This window comes from Diabrotica undecimpunctata, chromosome 1 (assembly GCF_040954645.1).
Source record: "Diabrotica undecimpunctata isolate CICGRU chromosome 1, icDiaUnde3, whole genome shotgun sequence".
In the NCBI taxonomy this organism is placed as follows: Eukaryota; Metazoa; Arthropoda; class Insecta; order Coleoptera; family Chrysomelidae; genus Diabrotica; species Diabrotica undecimpunctata.
Window position 1 is genome coordinate 16,178,976 of NC_092803.1, and position 26,143 is coordinate 16,205,118.

The 26,143-nt window shown below is 35.1% G+C and overlaps 1 protein-coding gene across 1 annotated transcript in view; it reads right to left on the reverse strand.

Moving 5' to 3' along the window:
* Positions 1–23,573, reverse strand: part of LOC140445311 (TWiK family of potassium channels protein 7) — a 213,027-nt gene extending 189,454 nt beyond the window's left edge. Inside the window, exon 1 of the mRNA XM_072537280.1 lies at positions 23,323–23,573. The gene's annotated coding sequence lies outside the window, so the exon portion shown is untranslated. The remainder of the gene's footprint in view (positions 1–23,322) is intronic.
* Between the last annotated feature and the right edge of the window lie 2,570 nt (positions 23,574–26,143).

Here is a 26,143-nt window from a genome sequence, read left to right on the forward strand (position 1 = left end):
ATTTTTTTATTTATTTGTATGCATATTATGTAAAATATTTGCATATTTTCGGGTAAACACGTGCATATTTATGCGCATATACATTTTTATTTGCATATTTGCCGAGGTCTAATTATAATATTACTGATTATTTTTCCTATCAAAGTTTATTAGTTCTTTTTTTTGTCATTTTTTAGACAACTTCATTGTTCAAACCGCTGCTGTCTATGCCTGGTTACCGTGGCTTATTATTATTATAATCCTAATTACTAAGTAAAATTAGGAAATTCAAATTGACATTTATTCCATATTTCGCACACTGAACAGACTGACTGAAAAATTAAAAAACACTCGTTGTTTGATTAACGTGTAGTGAAGGGATCCTCTTTAATTCCTTTGTGTTTCTACTATTTTCCGGTTGGATTATGCGAATCTCTTTGATGGTACGAGGCTATTCAGAAATATGCAGAAAATGACATTAGCAGCTACGAACACCGACTTAAATAAACTCTCTAAGAAGAACACACAGTTTGCTAATTACTTTGCATTAGGTAGGAAGTAGGCTTGACAAAACGAAATATAGTACACATATTCATTCGGTAAGTGGGGAGCCAGTCAATTAACACGCCTCTAAATATACTGTGAATTCTAAATGGAAAATTAAAAAACAAAAATTAAAGAGAATGGGGTAAAAGAAAAACTATAACAGGCTTAGCGAATTAGCAGATGTATTTATGTCTTAATGTTTAAACTAATTAGAATCAATGAGAGAAAAATTATTATGTGGAAAAGAATGCAGTAAGTACAAAAATGAAAAAAGAGATACTGGAAACTCATAACGTTGCAAAAATTAGCAAAAGGAGATTCTTGTTGTTCAGCTGTTTCATTTTTGTTTAAAATAATATATTCTCTAAAATTATTTTCGTAAATTTTATCAATGCCCTTATTAGTATAATGTTCTGTAATACTTTTACTGCATCCTGCAAGCCCGCTTTAAATAAAAGTTGAACTTTTTCGCCAATAGCTAATTTAGCTACGTCGTATCGATCTTCAGGACTAGTAGCTGGAACGTTGCAAAAAGATATATTAGATAAGTGTGCAATCGCTGCTTGATGCTTGCAAAAAGCACCTAATCTTCCAATTTCGCGGCTGCAAAATTCTGTTGCTATATTGATTTCGTAAAGCACACTATTATGTTGCTCACCAGGACCTTTGTATACATTTTTAGATAATTTAATTATATCTTCCTGTTGTAAATATTTATTTTTTTCTAATTGCCTTTTAAAGGGTAATCTTAGAGCAGCATCTCTACTATTTTCAAAATTTCGAAGCCTTCTATAATATTCTTTAGACAGTACAGCTAAAGTTTATTAAAGCTATAGCATTAAAAACTTTGTTTCTATGTAGAACTACGTCTTTAAAAAGCCTTACTGTTATTTCACTGAAATTTTTGGTTTGGTGGCCATGTGTTGATGCGTCTCTATAAGCGATGCACCAATCTTCGTTTCTGTTCTAATATTCAGTAATATATTTCTTCCACTGCGGAAATCGTTGGTTTTCAAGAATAATTTTAAATGACTCTGTGACATTCTCTATAATCCATGCTAATAATATAGCTTGAAACGTCTTGAATAAAAGTTGTCGTTTGTTTTGGGGTATTGATGCTGGCCAAACACGTTTTAATGCTTTTCTTTCCGCGTCATTATCATCTGTATTAAATATTTTGGGATACCCCATTACATCTAATGCATTAGGTATCAATCCTTTGAGCAGTTGGCATACTGCAGCATAATCTTTAATTGGTTGATCTTTGGTAATAATAACTGCCAAAGGCACTTCTCCTATTACACAAAGGGTTAACATAAATGAAACCGAATGATTAAATGCATCGCAAGAACTTGTGGTATCTGTAAAAATAACATCTTTTGCAAATGGAAGATTGTGGGCTTGTTGCATAATAGGTGTTACAACAATGACGGTAAACGAGTTTTCATTATATTTTACTAAAATTCCTTCTGCTTCTTAAACCTTAATTTTTTGTTTCATTTTCTAAAAAAACCGAATAGGCCAGTAATTTTAGAGGCTTTTACCAAAACTCTCTTTACCTCAAATACTGTTCCATCGTGAGGTCCCAAATTTTCAGTTCTCCGTATATGATGCCAATGCTGCACTGCACGATATTTTCGATTAATTTCTGAATTTGCTACAAGTTAACTGTCAAGGCCAATTACAAATTCTAATTGGACTCATGATAGACTAGTCACTCTTTCCATTGTTAAAATAAGAAAAATATTTTTCTTGTGTATCAGCGGATGGACGAAGGTATGAAAGGCTTTCAGCTGATTCCAAATTATAATTACGCTCGCCATTTATACTTATAATATCTAGTAAACCGTCCTTAAATAAATATTTTCTGATTATTTCCCATTATGTATGGAATATAGTATGGAATTAAGTTTTTATAATTTATTTAAATATATTTTGTTTTTTTTTTTTTAAAGGTTAAAGTACGTTTATTGACGTTTTTAATTTCCACTTCGGAAATCGTTCTCAAAATAAAAACATTAGTAAATTAATGTAATTAATAAAATAAAAAAATACTAAATAAAAAAAATATATTTTGTTTTATTTCCTGTAATTGCATTGCTTTAGTTTTCTTTAATTACGATTGATGCAATCATGAGTGTACTCGAAGCATTGCGGAACAGAGGGGATGAACATCGCTGGGCGGCCCTGCTTTTGTTTGATGTTAAGAATGCATTCAATACGTTGCAGTGGAACGAGGTAATGAAGGCAATGGAGGAGAGAGAATGTCCTTGGTTACCTGATCAATGTGGTGGCGGAGTATCTGTCCGAGAGAAGGATTATGGTGGAAAAGGGCACGATCGTGGACGTGACGGCCGGGGTACCCCAGGGATCTGTCTTGGGCCCGACGCTATGGAATCTGGCATATAATGGGGTTATGCACTGTGAATACGGAGAGGGTACAACCCCCTTCGCATTCGCGGATGACCTAGCTGTACTGGTAGTGGCCCGGGATGAGCCAGATCTCAAATACCGGGTTCGAAACGCAGGCGGCGTCGTAAAGAAATGGATGACGCAGCACGGACTGAAACTTGCGACAGAAAAAACCGAAGCCATCATTCTGAAGGGGACAAGGAACAGGCAAAATATTGAATTAAAATGTGCGGGAGCATGTCTAACACCCAAGAAACAAGTAAAGTATCTAGGAGTGACATTGCACCAGAATGGAAAATGGGGGGAGCGCGTGCGGGAGGTGGTCCGGAAGGCTGCGAATAGTGCGGCTGCGTTGGGGAGGGTCCGAACATTGGAGGACCCAAATCCGAAAGGAGGAGGGTCTTACACGGTGTTGTACAGTCGATCGTCCTCTACGCGGCACCAGTCTGGAGCGAGGCGGTACAGATAACGACCTATAGGAGTCTCATGACACGAGTAGACAGAACAAGTCTGTTGCGAGTGGCATGCGCCTACAGGACTGTGTCTGCGGCAGTCTTATGGACCATCACTGGATGTCTGGATGTGTTCCGTTGCATGTTTTGGCGGTGGAAAAAAAAAGAGCTTTATGAGAGAAGAGGTCCAAACCTTACTGTGGCCGAGAGAAGACAGGAAAGGGAAAGGTCAGTTAAAAGATGGCAAGAAGAATGGAATAACACGGAAGATGTGACACAGTGGACGAAAATGCTGATCCCGAACATAAGAGATTGGGTGGACTGTGGCCATAGGCGACTTTATTATTTCCTGATGCAGGTGCTCACAGGACACGGGTATTTTAGGGACTACCTCTATAGGATCGGAAAGGCTGATACAGATGAATGCCTATACTGTGGATACTCGGACACTGTGACACATACGATGTTAGATTGCAGCAGATGGATAGTGGAAAGGAACAAAATGGAGAGAGAGACAGGTGTGAATTTTGTTACAGTGAGAGAAATGATTGAGGGAATGATTGTAAATAAATTATTTGGACTAAAATACACAGCTATATCCGTGCAGTGATCAAGAAAAAGGAAGAGGAAGAAAGACTGCTGGACCAACGATAAAGGTAAGAGTGAATGATTCTGAAAGGTGAAGGTAGAAAAATGGGTCACACTGTATGAGTTAGAATGCGTGAGTAAGACTGTGGGGAAGAAGAAAATGCCCATCTGGGAATGATGCCGAACTAGGAGCGATGAGTGTCTTCTACGCGCTACCTGGAACGAGACAGGGAATGGAGAATGAATGAATAAAGGTAGTGATTCGGAAGTGATGCCGGCCTTACAGCGGCCATTCTGCTTCCGGATCGCTGGATGACAGAGGAGGGTCTGGTTTAGCAGGTAGGCGTTCGGCGTAGACTCGGCGACGAGAGGGCATTTTAAAGTACCTCGGGAACTATCGCCGGGAGCACGAAGAAAACGAATCCTGCACTAAAGTTAGTCAGGCGGCGTCCTGGACTGAGATGTCTTTTGAATATTCCAGACCACCCCTCTATTAAAGACGAAAAAAAAAAAAAAAAAAAAAAAAAAAAAAAAAAAAAAAAAAAAGTTTCTTTAATTATACAATTATACATTACAAATACTTATTTTAAAATCAGTCTCCTTTTAACTGGTCTTAAGTCGTCGTCTTTTTTGGTCTACGAATATTAAACATTCCGATATGAATTTCGCACCAAAGTAACATTCCATATACATACATGTTTGGCACTTCGCTGTCTATTGGTTGAAACATGGCCGCGTGCCGTAAAGGACCAATATAAAGGTCCTAGGCACTAAATACACATACCCAATATTTAGATGCCAACGGTAGTGTTATTTAACCACGAAAAAATAGAAAAGTGAAAACGCTACAATTGTTATATTGATCATTTTAGAAAGACTTAAGAAAGACTTTTTTTTGTATTATTTTTTTAGTAACTTCCGAATAAAAAAAAAATTATGTTGATCAAGAAGTGTCGATTCAGTCCGAGCGAATAATTATTATTGATATTTTTAATATCTAATTTTTTTGTAAATGATTTGCGGTTGATAATATAAGATATAAGTAAATGACAATAAAATAATAACCTTGTTATTTAAATTATTCCTAGACATGGTTAATATACAGTGTGTAAAAGCCAAATGGAATAAATTCATTATTTAGGTTCCTGTACATATTTATAAAAAATCCCGAAACACGCCAAATTTAAATTATAACTTGACATTCTTTAACGTGAAAATGCAACCCCTACCTTCAACCCCCTTAGAATGACAGGTACAACCCCCAATTTTTAAAATAGGAAGTATAGGCTTGTGATATATCGTTTGAAAGGTCTTTTCATTCTCCATTCAAAAATGTTGTCGCTTTCAAGTTTATTAAGATTAATTAAGATAAAATAAATTAAAATCATGTGGTTACCGAAATTCGCTAGAATATACTCAAAACGTATTTCCCTTTTAGGTCTTGATAATGAGAAAGTGAACAAAAACCATAGCAATGTGGTTTTTAGATGGTAACCATTAAAAAACTTTAAAGAATTTCCGTGGCAACGTTATTTTAACACGCATTAGTAAATTGTTTTATTTAAGTTGTCAGTATTTTAATTTAAGTAAAAAGTTCGTTCAATTCCCTTCTGAAAAATGGTTAGATTAACGGAAATGCATAAAATAACAGTTTTACAAATGATTGGTTACGGAGATAACACCCGAACACAACAGGAAGTAACTCGCCTATTTCATGAGAAATTTCCTAATTTACCACCTATATCACAAGGAACAACAAGTAAAATAGAGAAGCAGTTTCGCTAGTTTGGTCATGTAAGGCAGATAAAAAAAGCAGCTGCCAATGCACTGAGTGATGAACTCAAATTAGATGTGTTGCTTGAGTTTCAGGAAAATCCACATACATCGAGTAGACAGGCATCCACTACATTCGATGCTAGCCATACATCGATAGTAAACATATTAAAAGAAAATAAATTGCATCCCTATAAGATGATACCTACTCAGGAGCTCATGGAAGACGATTTTGATAGGAGAACTTTTTTTTGTGAGCAAATGATGGACATGTTGGATAACAATATTATCCAATTAGAAGATGTTATGTTTTCTGATGAGTGTACTTTTTCACTTAACGGTCATGCTAATCGGCAAAATTGCCGCTACTGGGCCACGGAAAATCCTCACTGGATGAGAGACGAACACACTCAATACCCTCAAAAGGTTAATGTTTGGGCAGGGATTGTAGGAAACAATATCATTGGTCCCTTTTTCATTGAGGGCAACTTGAATAGCAACAATTATTTGGCACTACTTCAAAACGATGTCATTCCAACGTTGACAAATTTATATCCTGATCCAGGAAACCCAGCGAATACGATATGGTTTCAGCAGGATGGAGCACCACCACATTACCAACTTAATGTCCGGCAGTACCTCGATACAATATTTCCCATTCGGTGGATAGGGAGGCGAGGATCGATTGAATGGCCAGCGCGATCACCTGATCTTACATTATTAGATTTCTTTTTATGGGGATATGTGAAGAGCCATGTGTACAAAACTAAACCTTCTGATTTAAATGACTTAAAAGAACGAATAACGCTTGCGATTAGGTCGATCACGCCTGTTATGTTAAATAATGTTAGAAGACAGTTTTATTTGAGATTAGGATGTTGCCAAGACGTTCGCGGTGAACATTTTGAACATCTACTTCATTAACATTCATAGTTCTTTTTCGTGTTCTACATTTTATTACGTTTTGCATTACATTTTAGTTTTTGATTGTATTGTAGCGAATTTCGGTAACCACATGATTTTAATTTATTTTATCTTAATTAATCTTAATAAACTTGAAAGCGACAACATTTTTGAATGGAGAATGAAAAAACCTTTCAAACGATATATCACAAGCCTATACTTCCTATTTTAAAAATTGGGGGTTGTACCTGTCATTCTAAGGGGGTTGAAGGTAGGGGTTGCATTTTCACGTTAAAGAATGTCAAGTTATAATTTAAATTTGACGTGTTTCGGGATTTTTTATAAATATGTACAGTAACCTAAATAATGAATTTATTCCATTTGGCTTTTACACACTGTATGTATAAATACATTCTAAACACTACTATTAAAGAGCTAAATATCAGCAAAATTTTAAAATACCATTAAAATAAACAAGCTTTCTCTCAACAAAAAGTAATTTTCATCCCTTTTGAAACCCTCTCCTGAGTGGCCCTTTATTTTGTGATTATATACGAAAGCATAGGATTCGCTCTGGATTTGATCAAGCTGTTAGGACAAAATTTATGTTGAAAAAGTTAAATCTCTGTAGCCATTTATCAGCTGAAATGTAAAATAAGACACTGGTAATCTTTTATTCAGTGGTGTTTTGCAAAGAGAAAAAATATCTCATATCGAGAAAATTTCAAATATTAGTCTGAACTGAAAAACTTTGGTTTTGAAACTAAGTGGAATATAACCATTACTGTTAAAGTTTGGTGGAAGTTAAAAAAATTATACAGAATACAAACAGAAGTATGTATGAGGGCTGGGTGAAAAGTACTAAAAAAACTTTCTACTCGTACTTTGTAATATGTCCCCTAATAACACGAATGCGTCGGGTAGTACATCTACAAGAAATACACTAGCCTTTTTCTGTTAACATATCAAAATATGTATACATACTTTATTGATTTTGAGAAGCATGTTATAAGAGTTGGCATGACAAATTTATTGGGATCTTGAGAAAAGATATTAATGAACAAACATATTCCCCGACAGGAAGTTCTCATCATTATGGGCGATTTTAATGCCAAAATTGGAGCTGGAAATAAGACACATTACATTGGAGCACATGGACTTGGAGTCAGAAACGAGAGAGGAGACCTCCTAGAAAAATTCGCGCAGAAGACTCAGAACTAGTTGTCACCAACACATTCTTCCAAGTACCACCTCGCAAGCTGTATACGTGGAAATCTCCTTAAGTCAGACCCGGAAGAATTATAAGGAATCAAATAGACTACATTTTAGTAAATAAAAGATTCCGAAACAGCTTTACATCTGTCAAGACTTATCCTGGAGCAGACTTGGAGACAGACCACGTTCCTCTGGTAGGAGTATTTCGAGTCAAACTCAAAACAGTGCAGAAAAGGAAAGCACAATCATATGACCTACGTATGCTGAAAAACCTTGACACCAGGATGAGAGTCCAAGCCACGTTAAACGAGCAAGTTACTGCAATTAGAGACGAATAGAACGAAGAACAAACGATCAAACACATTACAGAAATAATGCAAAATAAACACTTAAAGACAGATAGATTATTGAAGAAAAAATCATGGATGACAGATGACATCCTGAAAGTAATCGACGAGAGAAGAGAAGCCAAAAATGACCCGGACAAATATAAAACCATAAATATATTAATAAGAACGAAAATTAGAGAAGCGAAAGAAAAAGAAGCAAGGGAAAGATGCGAAAAAATTGAGACTCTGAAGTCAAAGTACGATAGTCACAATGTACATAGAAAAGTTAAAGAACTCACAGGGGAACTAAGGCGAAGGCAGAAAGAAAATATTATTGATTCTGACGGAAACATCATCTTGGACAAACAGAGTAAAATAAGAACGTGGAAAGAATATCTAGAAAAACTATTTGAAGACCAAAGTGGTAACACCTTTGAGCTAGAAGAAGGGGTAAATGATGCACCAAGTATATTACAGCAGGAAGCTTATTCCGCAATAACACAGTTAAAGGATGGTAAAGCGATAGGCCCTGATAATATACAAGCAGAACTACTCAAACTAATGGACGATGAATCAATAGCAATAATCGCAAAGATATTCAACAACATGTACAACACTGGAGAAATACTTTTGTGAGTTTATTGCACTTCGAAAAAAACCAGAAGCCAAAAAATGCAAAGAGTACCGTACTATAAGCCTCATGAGTCATCTCCTAAAATTGTTCCTAAAGATAATTCATAAGAGAATCGACAAGCTCTGTAAAAGTCAAATTTCCCCCAACCAGTTCGGATTCACAAATGCTGTTGGTACTAGAGAGGCTTTGTTCTCAGTACAAGTCTTATTCCAGAGATGCAGAGACGTCAACTGCGACGTATACGTATGTCTGGTTAATTACGAGAAAGCGTTTGATCGAGTACAGCACGCCAAGGTGATACAAATACTAAAAGAAACAGGAATTAACAACCAAGATCTGAAAATAAGTATGAATCTTTACTAGAATCATACAGTAAATCTCAGAGTTGAAGGTGAACACACTGACTATATGAAAATCATGCGTGGAGTGAGACAAAGCTGTATTTTGTCTCCTCTAATCTTCAATCTGTACTCTGAAGGATATTTAATGAAGCTTTGCACGAAACTGGAAAAGGTATTCTAGTAAATGGTTACCGGCTAAACAACATCAGATATTTAGATGACACCATAGTATTTGCGGACAACTTAGAAGACCTACAAGTTCTTATGAACAAAATCACGTATTACAGTTAACAATATGGACTCAATATAAACGTTAAGAAGACAAAGCTTATGATAATTAGCAAGAAAAGGATAACAGAAGGTCAACTCTACGTCAACCAATCCCTTGTAGAAAGGGATTAGAGAGAGAGAGAGAAAACAACCAGGAGATTAGAGCACGAATCGGAAAAGCTAGATCCACCTTCAATCGGTTGGGGGCTTTCTTGAAGAGTCACAACCTCTCTCTTGATACAAAAGTAAGAATGCTGCTATGCTACGTCTTTTCTGTCCTTTTTTATGGTGTTGAATCGTGGACCTTGAACGAAGATATGTGCAGAAAACTGAAAGCATTTGAGATGTGGCTATATCGGAGAATGCTTAAGTTCCCGTGGACTGTCCGAGTCGCAAATGAGGAGGTTCTCAGAAGAATGAATAAGAACCGAGAGGTACTGACCACCATCAAATCTCGAAAGTTACAGTTCTTCGGACATATTATGTGAAATAAATCCAGATATGCTCTTCTTCAAGTCATCCTGCAAGGGAAAATGAGGTCCAGGAAGAAGAAGATCATCTTGGTTAAAGAACCTCAGAATCTGATTCAATACAACATCTGTGCAGCTTTTCCGCGCTGCTGCAGATAAGATAAATATTGCCATGATGATCACCACCATTCGTAACGGATAGGCACATCAAAAAGAAGAAGAAACATATTCCAGGAAGCTATATTTGAGATGGCATCATAATAAGGGAGAAGTTATAAATAATGGCGCTACAATATTTAAATAACATAAGCAATATCTATGGAATAAAGATGGATTTAAAAAAAATTATAAATGTTACTAAAAGTCATAAAAACAACAATTATGAAGCCTTAAGTATCTCAAATAGAATAATAAAAAAGATAGAACAATATAAGCACTTTGGCACATGGTTAACGAAAAAAGGAGGGCAAGCAAAGGAGATAAGATGCCAGTTATCAATAGCACGAGCCAACTTCTTGAAAATAAAAATGTTAATAATCAATAAATATATAGCGTTAGAATTAAAAACAACGCCATTAAAAGGCTATGTATTGTCCACATATATGTCGTTAAAGTATGGACGTTGAAAAAAGTCGTTAGTGAAAAAACGACTTCATTTGGATGTGGGAAGTGGTATTCTGATTTTTATCACAAAAAGTATCGCTTTTTTTTACTTTCCTTGCTTATAACTTTAAAACGATTCCTTTTTGTGCAAAGTTGTAATTAAACAGAATATCAATAATTACATTTTCTATAAGATATGACTAGTTAAAGATGTTTTAATTTATTACCCTTTTTGCAAAATAGCTATAAATATAAAAAAGGGAGGAAACAAGCCTTGTCTAATTCAATGTTTTTCAACCACTTAGATTGCACTTAGGACCTTCATAGTTTGTTTAGAAATTTTTATAATATAATAAAACAGTCCACCAAATTTCAATAAAATCAATTTAATAGATTTTGCATAATATCCACTGATCCAAAATTATTAACATCATCGTGGGCTCCGAAAGACAGAGATAGCTATAAAACATAATATGTCTATCATAAATTCAGATACTTATCAGTTTACGTCAACTTTGACTTAATGAACAAAAGCGATCTATGCTCGAAATGTATTTTAAAAATGGCCAAAGAATTAACGGAGAATTAGTTTACTCCAACCGAGATGCTTTTGAAGAATTTCCCAATGTTGCGATTCATTATGACGTCTTTTGCAGGATTATTCGTCGCTTTGTAGATGCTTGTAGAGAAACGGGAAAAGTAACTCACAAGCCAGGGGCAAGCAGGCCTGAAGTGCGAACTGAAGAAAACATCGAACAGGGGTCGTATTTTCGAATTCAATCGAATTTTTTCGTATACGAATTAACTCGAAAGAAAAATTTCGTATACGAATTTGAATCTATATTTTTGAACGTCCTTCGAAATTTTATACGTATACTAAAAGAATTTGCACCGGCAACACTGCAAATTCGAACAACCAAAACTTAAATAATAAAAAAAGAAGAATAATTGGCAGTTTTACTTAACCTAGTTTATGGTGAATTTGTTATCTAAAACAAGAAGTAAAAAAGGTCATGAAATATGGTGGTTTAGTGTCGGCCGAACAAAAAAAGCCATTCTATTAACTCCATTGTGAGGGGCCTTGTTAATCTGTACAATTTTTGAAATTGTACATCCGAATAGTCCTCCAGATGGTTAAGAATGGGTTGGTAAACTTGCCTCTTCGTTCCGCTAATATTATCGCCTCGGCAAGGGCGTTAACTATTTCTTTCTATTAAAAAATTATTTAAACCACCCATTAAAAACAAAGTTCAATGTAAAAATATGGTAGGTATTAATGTAAATTTTATTGTATTGTTCAATCTAAAACAACGATTAAAAACTATCAGCTGAAATTTTATCTGACGTACACGGGCCCAGTGACAACTGAAATGACAAAAATTACTTTGATCGTATACTAGCATCGAAATTCGAATGGTTCATACCCATTCGTGTCGTCGTATACGAAAAAATTCGTATACGCACTATTCGAAAATATAAAAAACTGGATTTCGAGCGAATTTCTTCTAATTTCGTATGCGAAATATGCTCGAACGAATTCGAAAATACGGCCACTGGTCAGAACAGTTATTGTATCATTACATCAACAGGTAGATCTTTCATATGGAATTTATTCCATATTTTTCATCCGTATCCTTTACAAGTCTTCCACGAAATGACTCTAAACGACTATCACCAAAGCCTAGCCTTCTATAATTGGTTTTTGAACAATCTCAATAATAATGATGATGTATTAGGCAAAACCTTTTTTACTGACGAATGTTGGTTTCATCTTTCTGGGTACACAAATTCTCAGAAGATGAGGATGTGGAGTGCAGATAACCCGCAATATTTTATTGAAACGCCTTTATATCTAGAGAAACTTGGAATTTGAGATTGGAGTTGAGATTCTAAGTACTGAAAGATACCGTCATGAAATTTTAACTCCATTTTTCAATCAATTGATGGATGAGTTAATAGAAGGATATTTTCAGCAAGATGGGGCTCGAATTCATACAATGCTGCAAATTTTGAATTTTATTATATTCACTTACCCTCCTCTATCTTGTGATTTGACTTCCTGTGATTTCTTCTGTGGCCAGATTTAAAAAATCCCTTTTTTAAAACTCCTCTAGCGGATTTGGAAGATCTTAAGATCTTAAGAATTAAATAATACACCGTGGGTCCTAAACAATGTTATAGACTCAATAAGAGGAAGAGTATGTAGAGATGTTGGTCTACATCACGTTATGTGTATGTTTTACAATGTTAATCAAAATTAATTTATAAAACAATGATACAAATTCAGATTGAAACAAGACATCCTCCTATCTAACGTACTTTATAGAATTAAAAATGGATTATTTGTGCGGCCTAAGATATGTTTTATAATTATAAACAATTTTTTGGCTTATAAACAAATAGAATATCTCAATGACTATTAAAATAAATTAAATTCAGAAACCAGCGTTGGAAACGACTTGTAGTTCATTTTTGGTGAAAATGTTGGGCGTTATTTAGATCAGGCAATTCCCGGGCGATGGATTGGTAGACTAGATTGTATTGAATGGCCTCCTCGTTCACCTGATTTAAATTCTACAGATTATTTTTATTGTGGATACTTGAAAAGTAGAATTTATAAAACTAAACCAGCAAGTGTTGATTTCCATTCTTTTTCCAAATTATTATCCAGTATGAGATCTGGTCTATTGATTGCCACTGGTTGTTTTATGAGCATTCTTCTTCTTCTTCTGGTTCCTATCCGTTTCGGATGTTGGAAATCATATTGGCAATCATGACCTTGCTCGCTGCGGCTCGAAACAGCTCCGTTGAGGTTTTCTTAAACCATGTTCTTAAATTCCGCAGCCATGATATTCTCCTTCTACCGGGTCCTCGCTTACCTTTGACTTTACCTTGCAATATAGACTGCAGCAGGGAGTAACGGTGCTGATTTCTCATAACGTGTCCCAGATATTGCAATTTTATGCGTTTTATCGTAAACACAATCTCTGGTTCCTTCTTCATTTTTTCTAGAACTTTCTTGTTCGTGATCCTTGCTGTCCATGATATTCTCAGCATTCTTCTATAAAGCCACATCTCAAATGCTTCAAGTTTTTTAATAGTGGTGTCTGTAAGCGTCCATGCCTCCGCCCCGTACAACAACACAGAGAAAACATAGCATCTCAAATGTCTCATTTTTGTATCCAGGGATATGTTGTGACTTTTGAAGATGGCGCTCATTTTGTTAAAGACCGTTCTTGCCTTTCCTATGCGGCACTTTATTTCCTGTACATTGCTCCACTGTTCGTTTATAATAGTTCCCAGGTAGCAATACTGTTTTACTCGCTCTATCTGCGTCCCATTAATGTATAGATGAGCCCCATTTATATTCTCCTTGCTGACAATCATTTGTTTGGTTTTGTGGGTATTAATGTTTAGTCCGTACTGTTGACTGTACTCGTTTATTCTGTCCATTAGCCTCTGAAGTCCCTCTAAACTATCTGCTATCACCATGGTGTCGTCGGCATATCTAACATTGTTTACTCTTTCACCATTTAGAAGGATGCCTTCGTCTATTCCGTAAAGAGCCTCGAGGCTTTTATGAGCATAGTCGGTCCAAACATAGCTTGTAGGTCAATTTCCCAGTTTGTTAGCTGTCTCTTGATGAAGAATCTTTCCTATTAAGTCATGTTATTCCATATATTCAATTGCAACAAATGCCTGGGTATTTGACGATATCATTTAGGTAATTTCTGGTTGGTTTAACCTGATCCTGAATGGCGAGTAATGAATTTTCGGTTGCAGGGAACATCTTTTCTGGTGTCAACTAATAGTTCGACGATTTGTTATCAAGAAAGTCTTGGTTAATCGTAGTAAATTATTATTATTATCATACAACCAATTTTAAGTTCATTTCAGTGCAACTTCTCCAAGTGATATCAAAATATTTATATATTAAAAGATGATCAATCACAATATCAACCAACAACGAAGACAAAAAGGTGAAGTCTTCTTAAGAATTGGCCAAATCTTCTGTCTAGTGTATAGTCTTTAAAGCAATGAGGACAACAAAAGAACAAGTCTAAATAAACACTAAACCAGGAGTTAATCGAATTTAATGTAGCTTTTCTTCAGTTGTTAGGTCAGTGTAAAAACACAGATGCTTAGTAGAATGTCATACGCCTGAATTTCCATGGATATTCAAAGAGACTATCCAAATCCAAAAACACTCGATTAACTTTAATCATAAATAAGGATGTTTTAAAATAGATCAGATGGTTTTTATAATGTAATATAATAAATATATCTTGACCACCTAAATGCAAAAAATTGAATAAACAAGCTTGGTTTAAAATGGAAAAAATTTTCGTTCTTAGATACAAAGAATAAATTATTAGAGTTTCGCACACCCTAATTTTCTTTTATTTCAAAATATAAGGAATATTGTAATAATTGTTGAACGCATTGAATCAAGTAAAGCTGTAACAGCAGTGACAAAGGAATATTTTCAAATCTTTCCGCAGTCTTCGAGACTCAATTCGGGTCTTATAAAATCTCACAGAAGGTATTGAACTTAGGAGGGAGTATATTAAACATACAATACATTTTTAATAAATACTAATCTTGTTTCTTCCCCACTAGGTCAAGATTTTTTTAAATTTTCCTCGTATAAGAAGCTAAGATGCGGCAACGGTTAGAAAGCTTTTTACGCATAAAATAAAATGCATGCAGCAGGGCTATTTTTGTTGGGGAAAGAAAAATGCAAATAGAACTTTCTGTTAGTGCATTTGGCTATAAAATTTTCACTTAAGAATCCATTTTGATTGCAGCAAATGAAGAAACGTCCTTTAGGTTAGTCCATGAGCTTTTACTATGAATTCACTCTAATTTTTTTTGACGCCGTAGAATTTTTTTCTCATTTCGAGGTGTTTTAAATTTTTCAAATAATAATAAAATGACATTGAATTAGTTGTGAATTCACGAAAAGGCTGTCTTACAAGAAAACATTAACAAACATGTTTCTTAAAATATCTATGTTATAGGTTCACTGCAAACTGGATTTGTTATGTGATTTTGAATGGGAAAATTCATTAATTGTGGATTTGTTTTATGAGAACGTCTAGGTAATCTACAATTCTACAATCTACAATAGTTGCTAATACCATCTAATACAGATTACCACACTACTCTCACTAATGCGTATTTGCTATAATAGCTTACTTCCTTAAAGCTAGCCTTTACTTGAGACGGTTACAATAAAAATCATATTAATAAACTCCCTGTGGGAGTTTTTTGTCAGTTCTTCTATCAGGAGCGGCCCCCTGCGAATGGGGGATGCTCTCTGGGTATTCGTATCGCAGATACCCAGAGGGTAGCAGGGATACCTGCCATGGAACAAAAACTGACACCTGTCAGTAGGTATAAAATGCACACCCATGATAATGGAGTATAATAATTTATGTTTAGGGTCGCTGCCTGGGGATCGCCAGGGCACGTCTGGAGCCGGCGCTGGACATGACAGCATGCGGGACGTCGGTGGCAGGGTGTTGAGGAGGCGGGCCCCTGTCATACAATCAGCTATAGCCCAACAAGAACAACAACCACATTTTTGGGGAAATCAACTTTCCACACCAGCTGCTCTTAACATCAATGCTGGATGGATCGAAGATACGGCGCACAATTGCCAACACTACTGAAGAAGTTTTAAATAATATCAAAGAGCTTCATAAGAGCTTCAAGTTTTATAGTATTCATGAGTGCTTATCAGCAATAATTAATCACACTATTTCAATTCCGCAGGAAATACCATCTTTCCTAACCCAAGGAACAACTTATTTAATTCCCAAAGATCAAAATAACACCCAACCCAATAATATCCAACTAAGTACCGCCCAGTTACTTGTCTTCCAACTCTGTATAAATTGGTCACATCCTATGTAGCCCAGCGTATCAACCAACACTGTGGTCTAAACAATATCATAGAGCCTCAACAAAAGGATGCGCTAAGGGTTCCATGGGCTGCAAAGAACAACTTATTATCGACTTATTTCTAACCAAGCATATAGCAAAAAACGGAATCTCTTTACTGCTTTCATTGACTACAAGAAAGCGTTTGATTTGGTGCCGCATGAATAGCTTATAGATATATTAAACATATATAAAATCGATGATAACATAGTGACCTTTTTAAAACATATAATATCAGATTGGAAGACAAAAATTCACCTCAAAATACCTGGTGAAAACAATATCGAAACTGAAAATCTTGCAATCAAGAGGGGCCTATTTCAAGGAGATTCTTTGAGCCCACTGTGGTTTTGTCTAGCAATGAACCCAAGATCCCAGATACTGAACTCAACTGGTTTTAGCATCAAAAATAAAACTACTATTGTTGCAAAGCTTAATCGTCTATTGTATATGGATGATTTAAAACTATTGGCTTCCACTCGAAACCACCTGGATCAGATGCTAAAAACAGTAGAGAACTGGGTCTGCTTTTGAAAAAAGATCTGCTTTTGGGTTGATGTCCTTCAATTTTTGTATCACTTTTTTATACGCCGTCTCTCTTTTTTCCCTATCGTGGTACTCTTTGCTTTTTATGGACCACAGACATGGTTCCTGTTCGTAAATCGAAATAAATTCTTCGAGACATTCTTGATGTCCATTTTTTATGTGACTCGTCCTAACCAAACTCGTATTGCACCAGTCTAGCGAAACCAACAATATCATCCGTCTACACGAATGGTCAAAACTTAACTGTTTCAAACTTGTACAAGTCTTTCACACACACGCTTAATTACACTTACGCAAGTCTCATGTCGCTTTTACAGTTAACAAACTTGTGCAAGTATTGCCCAACACACATTCCAGTATACTTGTGCAATAACCTTGTGCATGTATACTGTTCAGGTATACATAAATGTGTATGGGGCCTTTAAGGAGAACATTTCAACCAAAAGCAAGCTTCAAGTAAATATCTCTAATTATCAACCCTTTCGTTATCTTTCAAAGATATACCAAACGATGAATGAATTTTTTTCTTTTCTTTTTGAAAGTTTTAAATGTGGTACTTTTAAGTTGATGGCAAAAATGTATACATCAAAATAAACTATGCATTTCTACGTTTTCCTGCCAAACTATGCATTTTTAATAAAAACATACAAATTTTGGAACTAGCACGGCGATCGCTATCCTGTACATAAAATTCAAAACAAAACATTGATATTTTAGTACGACGAACTTTCAAAGATGCAGGTCCACCAATCTCCTAGAAAAACAACTTATCTAGATGAACAAATAGTCGTAAAACTGCAACATGACTCCTTAAATTAACATTAAAATTAGTGAATATCGATTTTTGAAATAATTCGCCAATCACACTTTAGTGAATTTGACTAACTCCCCTTAGCATATAACTACTAAACTTTCTGTATTCAATCTTACAAGTCAAATATTAAAATCAAGCAGATAGATCATGTAAGATTTTGGCTCTATGGCCAATTTTCACTTTTTTGAGAAAACTTTTTCGTGATTTACGACCAGAGAATTGTGACATTTATTTAATGTTATTTCAGCTTTAGTGTCAAGCGAAAATTCAGAACTTTTTAAATCGATAATTTATTTCGTCTAGCTTTCTTTTTCATACGTTATAAATTTTTACAGTTTATTAAATTGGTTAAAGTCCTAAAGGTTGATGCAAGCATCCGAAGTGAAGGAAAAAACTATTACTCTTGGAGATATCTCAAAATATTTAAAATTTTAATTAATCTTGTTTTAAAAACGTAATAAATATTTTAAATACATATCTGTTAAATAAATAAATAATTTTTATATTTCATAAATATACTTCGATAACTATATTAAAAATGCAACTACTCCTTGTTCTAAGCAATAAGACTGGTCTTCTGATCTGCATCACATTGTCCATGACAATTTCCGAATGAACTTAAAGCTTTTCGTTTAAATAGGTTTTCAATAAAAGGTCTTCTTATTATTTTTTTCGTATTTTTCACTAAGATTTTCAAGCTTTTTACCCTTTCACTAAGGTTTTAGCATACATTGTAGTAGGAACCATGGCAGATTCGTACCAAGTTTGTGATTTGTTTATTGTTTTTCCAAATGCCAAACGTACATGAAATTGTAAACGCTTAAAATCAAATGGTACGTTCGTTGGAATCATCGGTATATGCAAGATCAATGACATTATTCATTAGCCTTTTCGCAATCAGTCTCGTTCCATGGCATAGTCGAGTTTGACTGACAACCGATCCTACTTTTAATTGTAAATTGTTAGCTGGGAGCCAGACAATTCCCATGAATTCAAAAACTCTGTAGGATACTACCCTGTCAACAAATTTGAACGAAAAGAACTTTTCTGAAAGAAAATTCAGAATGGTCACGTTCAGATCCTTGATATCTGTATTTTTTGCCACCAATATTGCTCGTCCAGTTATGGTTTTTGAACTGGTGAGCTATGTCCGGAAAATACGCTGAATAAGCTCGGCTCAGTAATATAAATATCTCAATATATCAATATCAAAATACCAACCAAGTATTTAGGGGTGACCGTCACCATAACTGATTGCTAGAAACAATATTATCCAAAAGCTGTGTGGTACAATATGGAGAGTATCGGTATCCACTATACGATCATCTGTTAGGTCTGGTCTTCTCGAATGCTACTCAGAAGTCTGACATAATAATAATAACACATGTACAAAAATTAGATGCCCAATTAAACACCATAAAGAGAATGATTGCTGGCGTTATCCAATCCACCTCAACAGTAGCAGTGTCTCCAGTTCTAAGCTCCATTCCTTCACCCGAATTACGATGCACACACTCCCTTACAAATTAGTGCAAAAAGATCATCGACAACCGTTACCTACTAATCTATCAAGACATAGATGCTGCCAACCATAACCGACTTCGTTCCAGACGAATTTCAACAAGTTCGGCAAAGACATTTGAAGATGAGTTTAACTTCAAGAACGCATGGAGTCGAGAATAGACTAAACAACAAAATAGCAATATGCCTTGTATCACCCAAAATCACTAGGATTGAATCTAGCATGTTACACATAGTCTATGCTGAACAGAATCAAAATCCAACACAGCAAATGTTCTACGTCAGACATATTATGGACATATTATAGAACAGTGTCCCACAGGATCATAGACTCGCCCAGCGAAGACTGTACTAACTCAATTTTTGGTGTTTTTGAGTTACACCCCTAAAGAATTAGATTACCGTGATATCTTTCACCGAACAAAGTCCTAAGTTAATATCACCATGTTTAGGTAACCAATTTTGCACTTCGATATTGTACTAACTTGTACATCTTTACATTTTCCAACGAAAACTATCCTATCCTAAGTTAATATGGTCTTCCACGACACTCCGAACGGAAACGTCGTTGTCTCGTGAGTTAATACAGTTATCGCATTTTGAGGTTAAGTAAAGTACGCGTACATTAACAACAGTGTTTATGTATAAATTGCTATCAAAAATAATACGTGTGAATAGAGGGTACATTTGTATAATTTTAAAAAAGTATCTAGAATGTACTCGAGAGGTCAATTCATAGTAAATTTAGTAAGGACGGCTAACAAGTGAGAAACAGATTCTCAACAAGCGCATTGTTCAAGAGGTTAGTATATTTTTAATATACTACATAGAAACATGAATTATTTATATCTCATTCTAGAAATAATTTGTGATAACCTGGACCTAAATACGACCAGAGAAGTTATAGTTGTTAATATCGAAGCGTCTATAGGTTTGTTTTAATATAAATAAGTAAAGATTTAAAATGTAAGATGCATCGACTTTTGTTTTCAGAAAAGGAACGAACGAATACAGTTAACGACATTTTGAAGTTAATACTGAAGACCCTTTTCATGCAAGCTCAGATAGTGACCCAGATTATTTACCTTTAAAAGATGATAATAAGAAAATTCCATATGATAATATGAAAGATAATAAGGAACAAATAGTTAGCTAGAGTTAATGTGGGTAGAAAACAAGAAAGACAAGAATAAAAATGGATCGATGTAAAATCTAAAACTACTCTAGATCGTGGGTTGGAACATACAAATCGACAGGGAAATCTGGTTAAGGCAAGAAAAATAGGCGAACCTTGCCAACAAACATGCAGGCTTAAGTGTACCACAAAAATAAATGAAGTAATGAGACACAGGATTTTTAAAGACTTTTTGAACTTGCAAGATGTGATACAGATAGTAACCGATTTTTATTACAAAAGTAAGTATGTCACATACAACTTCACCATATTCGATATAGGCAACAATGACGGTTTCTGTTATGTATGGCATGAACAAATTGCTAAACGAGGTTCAAACCAAATTGCTAGTTGTTTGTGGCAGTTTATAAAGATCCAAAAAAAGAAGGGAATTAATCACTTCATCTTCTATTCGGATAACTGTGGTGGGCAAAATAGAAACCACACCATATTTTTAATGTTTGCTTATGCAGCTATCTATTTCCTATAAGTTAGTATTACTCATACATTTTTAGAGATAGGTCACACCCAAAATGATGGAGACAGCATGCATGCTGTCATTGAAAACGCGAAAAAACGTCTGTCGGACTTGTACGTTCCTGAACAAGGGATTACTTTGATAAAAATGGCCAAAACTATCGGAAAAGTATATATAAAAGTATGTATAAAATTGGAAAACTGACAAAGGAAAAGAAATAATCCAACTCAGTCAAATAAAGGAAATCAGTACTTTGTATAACATACCAAATGTTTTTATAAGTATGATTTAAGTTTCGATTTTGGTCTAATAGTTTCACACACTAACAGGTGTGGTCTAACAAAAGCAAAAACAAATCTTTTGCTAATAGATAAGAAGAAGTTAACTGGGTTATTATGGCTTTCCGATACTGGAAGAATTTCTACTATGTACCATGGCTTCTATAGAACTCTACATTCTGATACATCATAGAAATATGAAATCACTGCAAGCAGTGACGATGAAGAACTGCAATAATGTTTTTTTTTATTTAAACAAATATACTTGCATCAACCACTAAGGGTTATTAACGGGGGATAATATTTTGTAATTTAACTTCTATGTAGACTTTAATCATAAATACAGTTTAACACATTCGTTGCTTACTTTTTTCGAGAGGTGTTTAGAAAGCTGAACTCTTTATCTTTACAACGCATCTTGATTTTTGTCGATAAGTTACTTGATTCAAAAGATATCGAATTTTTACCGTCGAGCTGATACAAATTTTATTGAACATTGATTTCGCGCGCGTAACTGACATGCAAAGCCGACGGTCGCTTCAACCGTTGTTTCTAAGAGAACGGTTAACAGATAAAGAAACAAAATTGACATATTTAAAAGCACAAATGGAGCAATACGGTAAACACAATGGATAAATATAAAAACAATCTAGTAAATAAAAACCCCCGATTTTTTTGCATTAATCAAAACTTTATCTTGGTTTATTCGATAATTTAAAAACATAAGTTAGTAGTATTTGCTGGATGAGTCGAATATGATTGTACTTCCTAACGACGACCTCTGGGTAGCTGGGCCATTTAAATAGTTTAGATTTAAGTTTGTAAACTTATAACACCAGAATTACAGACAGACATGAAAACTCGTGACTAAATTCTACAGTGAACTATATAATGCCCCTGGCACACCAAGCAGATGTACCACAAGTCTTTCCAGAAGAAGTAGAATCAACAATTACAAAAATGAAAAGCGGTAAGACAGCTGGAATAGATGGTATAACAGGGGAACTGCGTAAATACGCTGGAAATAAAACCTGGAAAATCTTAGCAGGCATATTTACGAACAGTCTAAGATCGAGGTGCATACCAGACCACTGGAATACAGCAAACATAATTCTTATTCATTAGAAAGGTAGCAAAGAGATTTTATTAAAATCTAAAGACATATAAGTCTACTACCAATCGTATACAAGATATTCACAAAGATCATTAACAACAGATTAACAAATGTATTAGATGCTGCACAGCCAAGAGAACAAGCTGGCTTCAGAAATGGATTCAGTACTATAGATAATATTCATATGCTTTCAGAACTAATGAGTAAAGCTAAAGAATATAAAATACCGTTAGCATTAACCTTCATAGATTTCGAGAAGGCTTTCGATTCTATATTTTCCAAGGCAGTAATAGAAGCTTTGAGCAACCAAGGCATTGACAAACCGTATATAAAAACTTTAGCAAATATATACAGACAAGCAAAATCTAAAGTAAAAATTTATGAAAACACTCCAGAATTTCCCACTACCAGAGGCATCCGACAAGGAGACGCAATATCACCAAAGCTCTTCATTGCAACTCTAGAAAATATATTGAGCAAAATGAACTGGTAGAACAAAAAAATATTCATTGATGGAGAATACCTCAGCCATCTAAGATTTGCAGACGACATCGTTCTGATTGCTAATAATCCTGCAGAGCTACAAGAACTTATAAGCGACCTAAATGTAGCTAGCAATGAAGTTGACCTCAAAATGAACTTGACAAAAACAAAAATATATATGTGTCAAGGGTCATACGATAAATAAATAAATAAATCAATCAATCAAAGGATTAGAAACGTTCTATTAAGGAAGAATGGTAACAAATCTAATGGATAAACTCAATAAAATTATATCATAAACCTGCAACATCCTTTTAATTAGAATGCATGAAATGTTATTGTTAACATGCTGCAGTTAATGTTAATATATTGCAGTAATTAATATTATTACTGATCAAACAGGTAAATTCCAAATTAAACATAACAAAATTTGAGTACCATTTTTCTACTTACCTAGTCATCCATGTAAATTTCGAAACAAATGCAACACTATATTCTAGTTCCTACTCATCGTTAATTAAAAAATCCCCGAACCATAAAAGTTTTCCGAAAGTTTTCGTACTTTCCGCAACTCTCGCGTTATCAAATACTCTATGGTCGACCCGACGCTTCGCGACGTCCTTCTGGAGCCGCCGGGAAGAAGTGACTAGCAAGTTGGCGCGTCCAAAAGCTACATTAAGGGTTTCGTTTGCCAGCCGCCGTAGTTTGTTTTTATTTGGACGACTAATGTTATTCGGTAGACTGAAAAAATGTCACAGACTAGGATCTATTCATAGTTTTCCGTTTTTCTACTATTTTAAGTGATTAATTTACTTCTGAAAGCAGTTTGGAAAACATATAAACACAGTTAATATCGTATATGTCAAATTAATTGTGGGTATCATTAAGCTTTGTGGCTTTATTTCTTTCAATAACGAAAAGATAGAACAGCTGAGTGTAATTATTGTAATTTATATAAATTTTACCATATTCGGTACTTTGGGCTTCAATATTCATTTTCGTGTTTTTTTCATTTATTGGATCTATTAGTATTACATTCTAATATGTTTTAGTTTTCACTTGTTTCTCCTGCTCAACCTATTATTTATCATTGTCATTCCATTCGCCGCTTTAAAATAATTTCGTCCACTACGTTTTTTCCAAGATCTTCTACATCGGCCTCTCTTCCTTCTATCGACGCGTAGCTCAATTCTCTCATTTTTTCTCTATCTGCTGTCACTGCTACTTCTTACATGCCTTACGTACTACTTTATAAACTTCCCACCGTTAATATCTTCTTCTTCCGTTATACCGTTATGTAAAACATGACTGCTTGTTTTTCAATGTTCCTTCAGTAAGTTGTCATTCCGTCGTTTTCCTGGTCTTACTACTGAGAAGACCAGGATGAAACACAATTTGGCTTCAGAAATGGACTGGGAACTCGGGACGCCCTCTTTGCACTAAATGTATTACTGCAGAAATGTCGAGATCAAAGGAAAGACTTCTTTGCTGTATTTATTGACTATGAAAAGGCCTTTGATCGAGTACAGCATCACAAATTATTTACAATATTAAAAGATAAAGGAGTTGATAGTCAAGACATACGATTCATAGAAAAGGTTTACTGGCGTCAAACAGCGACAGCTCGCATAAACGGAAAATCAACAGAAATATGTAAAATACAAAAAGGTGTCAGACAGGGTTGTATACTATCCCCACTGTTATTTAATTTATATTCAGATAGAATATTTAAAGAAGCGCTGCATAATTTGGAATGGGGCGTGAAAGTTAATGGAATTCTGATAAATACAATCAGATGTGCAGACGATACAGTTATTTTAAGTGATGACATGAATGGATTACAATGTCTTTTAAATGCCATTGATACAGTGGGAAGAGAGTTTGGCCTAAACATAAACTGTTCAAAAACAAAACACATGGTGTTTAGCCGTTTAGCACATCAAGATGCACGATTATATGTTGATGGTCATATAATTCAAAGAGTGTCCAGTTTTAATTATCTTGGTTGCCATATTACTGAACAACTAGATCCAGATCAAGAGATAAAACGTAGAATCGAGATAGCCCGCACGACATTTTTAAAAATGAAGTCATTCTTCTGTAATGATAACTTGCAACTTCAACTTCGAAAGCGCATGGTTAAATGCTACATTTGGTCAGTCCTCTTATACGGTGTCGAAGCATGGACATTACAAATATCCACCATTACTCGTCTGGAGGGCTTTGAAATGTAGCTGCACAGACGTATACTAAAAATTCCACGGACGACTATGCTGACAAATGTGGCAGTCCTTGAGAGAGCAAATGCTGCTCGCGAGCTGCTTGATAATATCAAATGTAGAAAGATGGCCTATTTTGGACACGTAGTAAGGGGAGACCGATATAATATTCTTCAACTTATTATGATGGGTAAAATCGAAGGACGCAGAGGAATTGGTAGAAAGCAGGCCTCTTGGTTGAAGAATATCAGGGAGTGGACAGGAATGAGGAAAGCTGAGCAACTCTTTAGAATAGCTCAAGACAGAGACAGTTTCGCCATGTTAATCGCCAACGTCAAGGGGACTTGATAGGGCACGTTGATCGTCTTTCTATTAATTGGACCATCTCTTGCGGTCTTTACTGCTTTGTTTTTCGTTATTCGGCTTATATGACCGTTCCATTCTACTCTTTTATTTCTTACTCAGTCTTTAATGTTCTCCACCTTGTATCTACGTCGTATATCTGTACTTCTAGCTGTCACATAGTGTCTTACCATCAATTTTTCTCTGCTGTGAGAGACAGTGTTTTCATTTCCGTTGTCTCTAACATCCTCTTTGTCCTCTCTGTGTCAGGTGGTGTTTCTGCCGAGTATGTCATTATTGGTCTGATGACTGTTTTGTAAATTCGGCCTTTCATTTCTGTAAAGATATTTTCATTTTTCCATATTGTTTCATTCAAGCAACCTGCGGCTGCGGCTCTGTTTGCTCTATTCACTTGATCTTTCACTTCTGTTTCGAGCTTTCCGTAGCTAGATAATGTGATGCCTAGATATTTAAACTCCTAGCATATTCTCAGTATTATCTAAGTAACAGACTCTCAGATTATTTACATCTTACTAAATTTGCTGTTATAACCATGCATTTTGTCTTTTTTGGGGAAATTAACATGTTAAATCATCTTCACTTTGAGAGAGTGTAACCTCGGAAACCTTTTTTGGATGGTGCTAGAAAGGTCACCAATGGAGACACTGTGGACGGCAGCCAGATGGTTGGTGGAGAGCGAGTCGTGGGTTCGA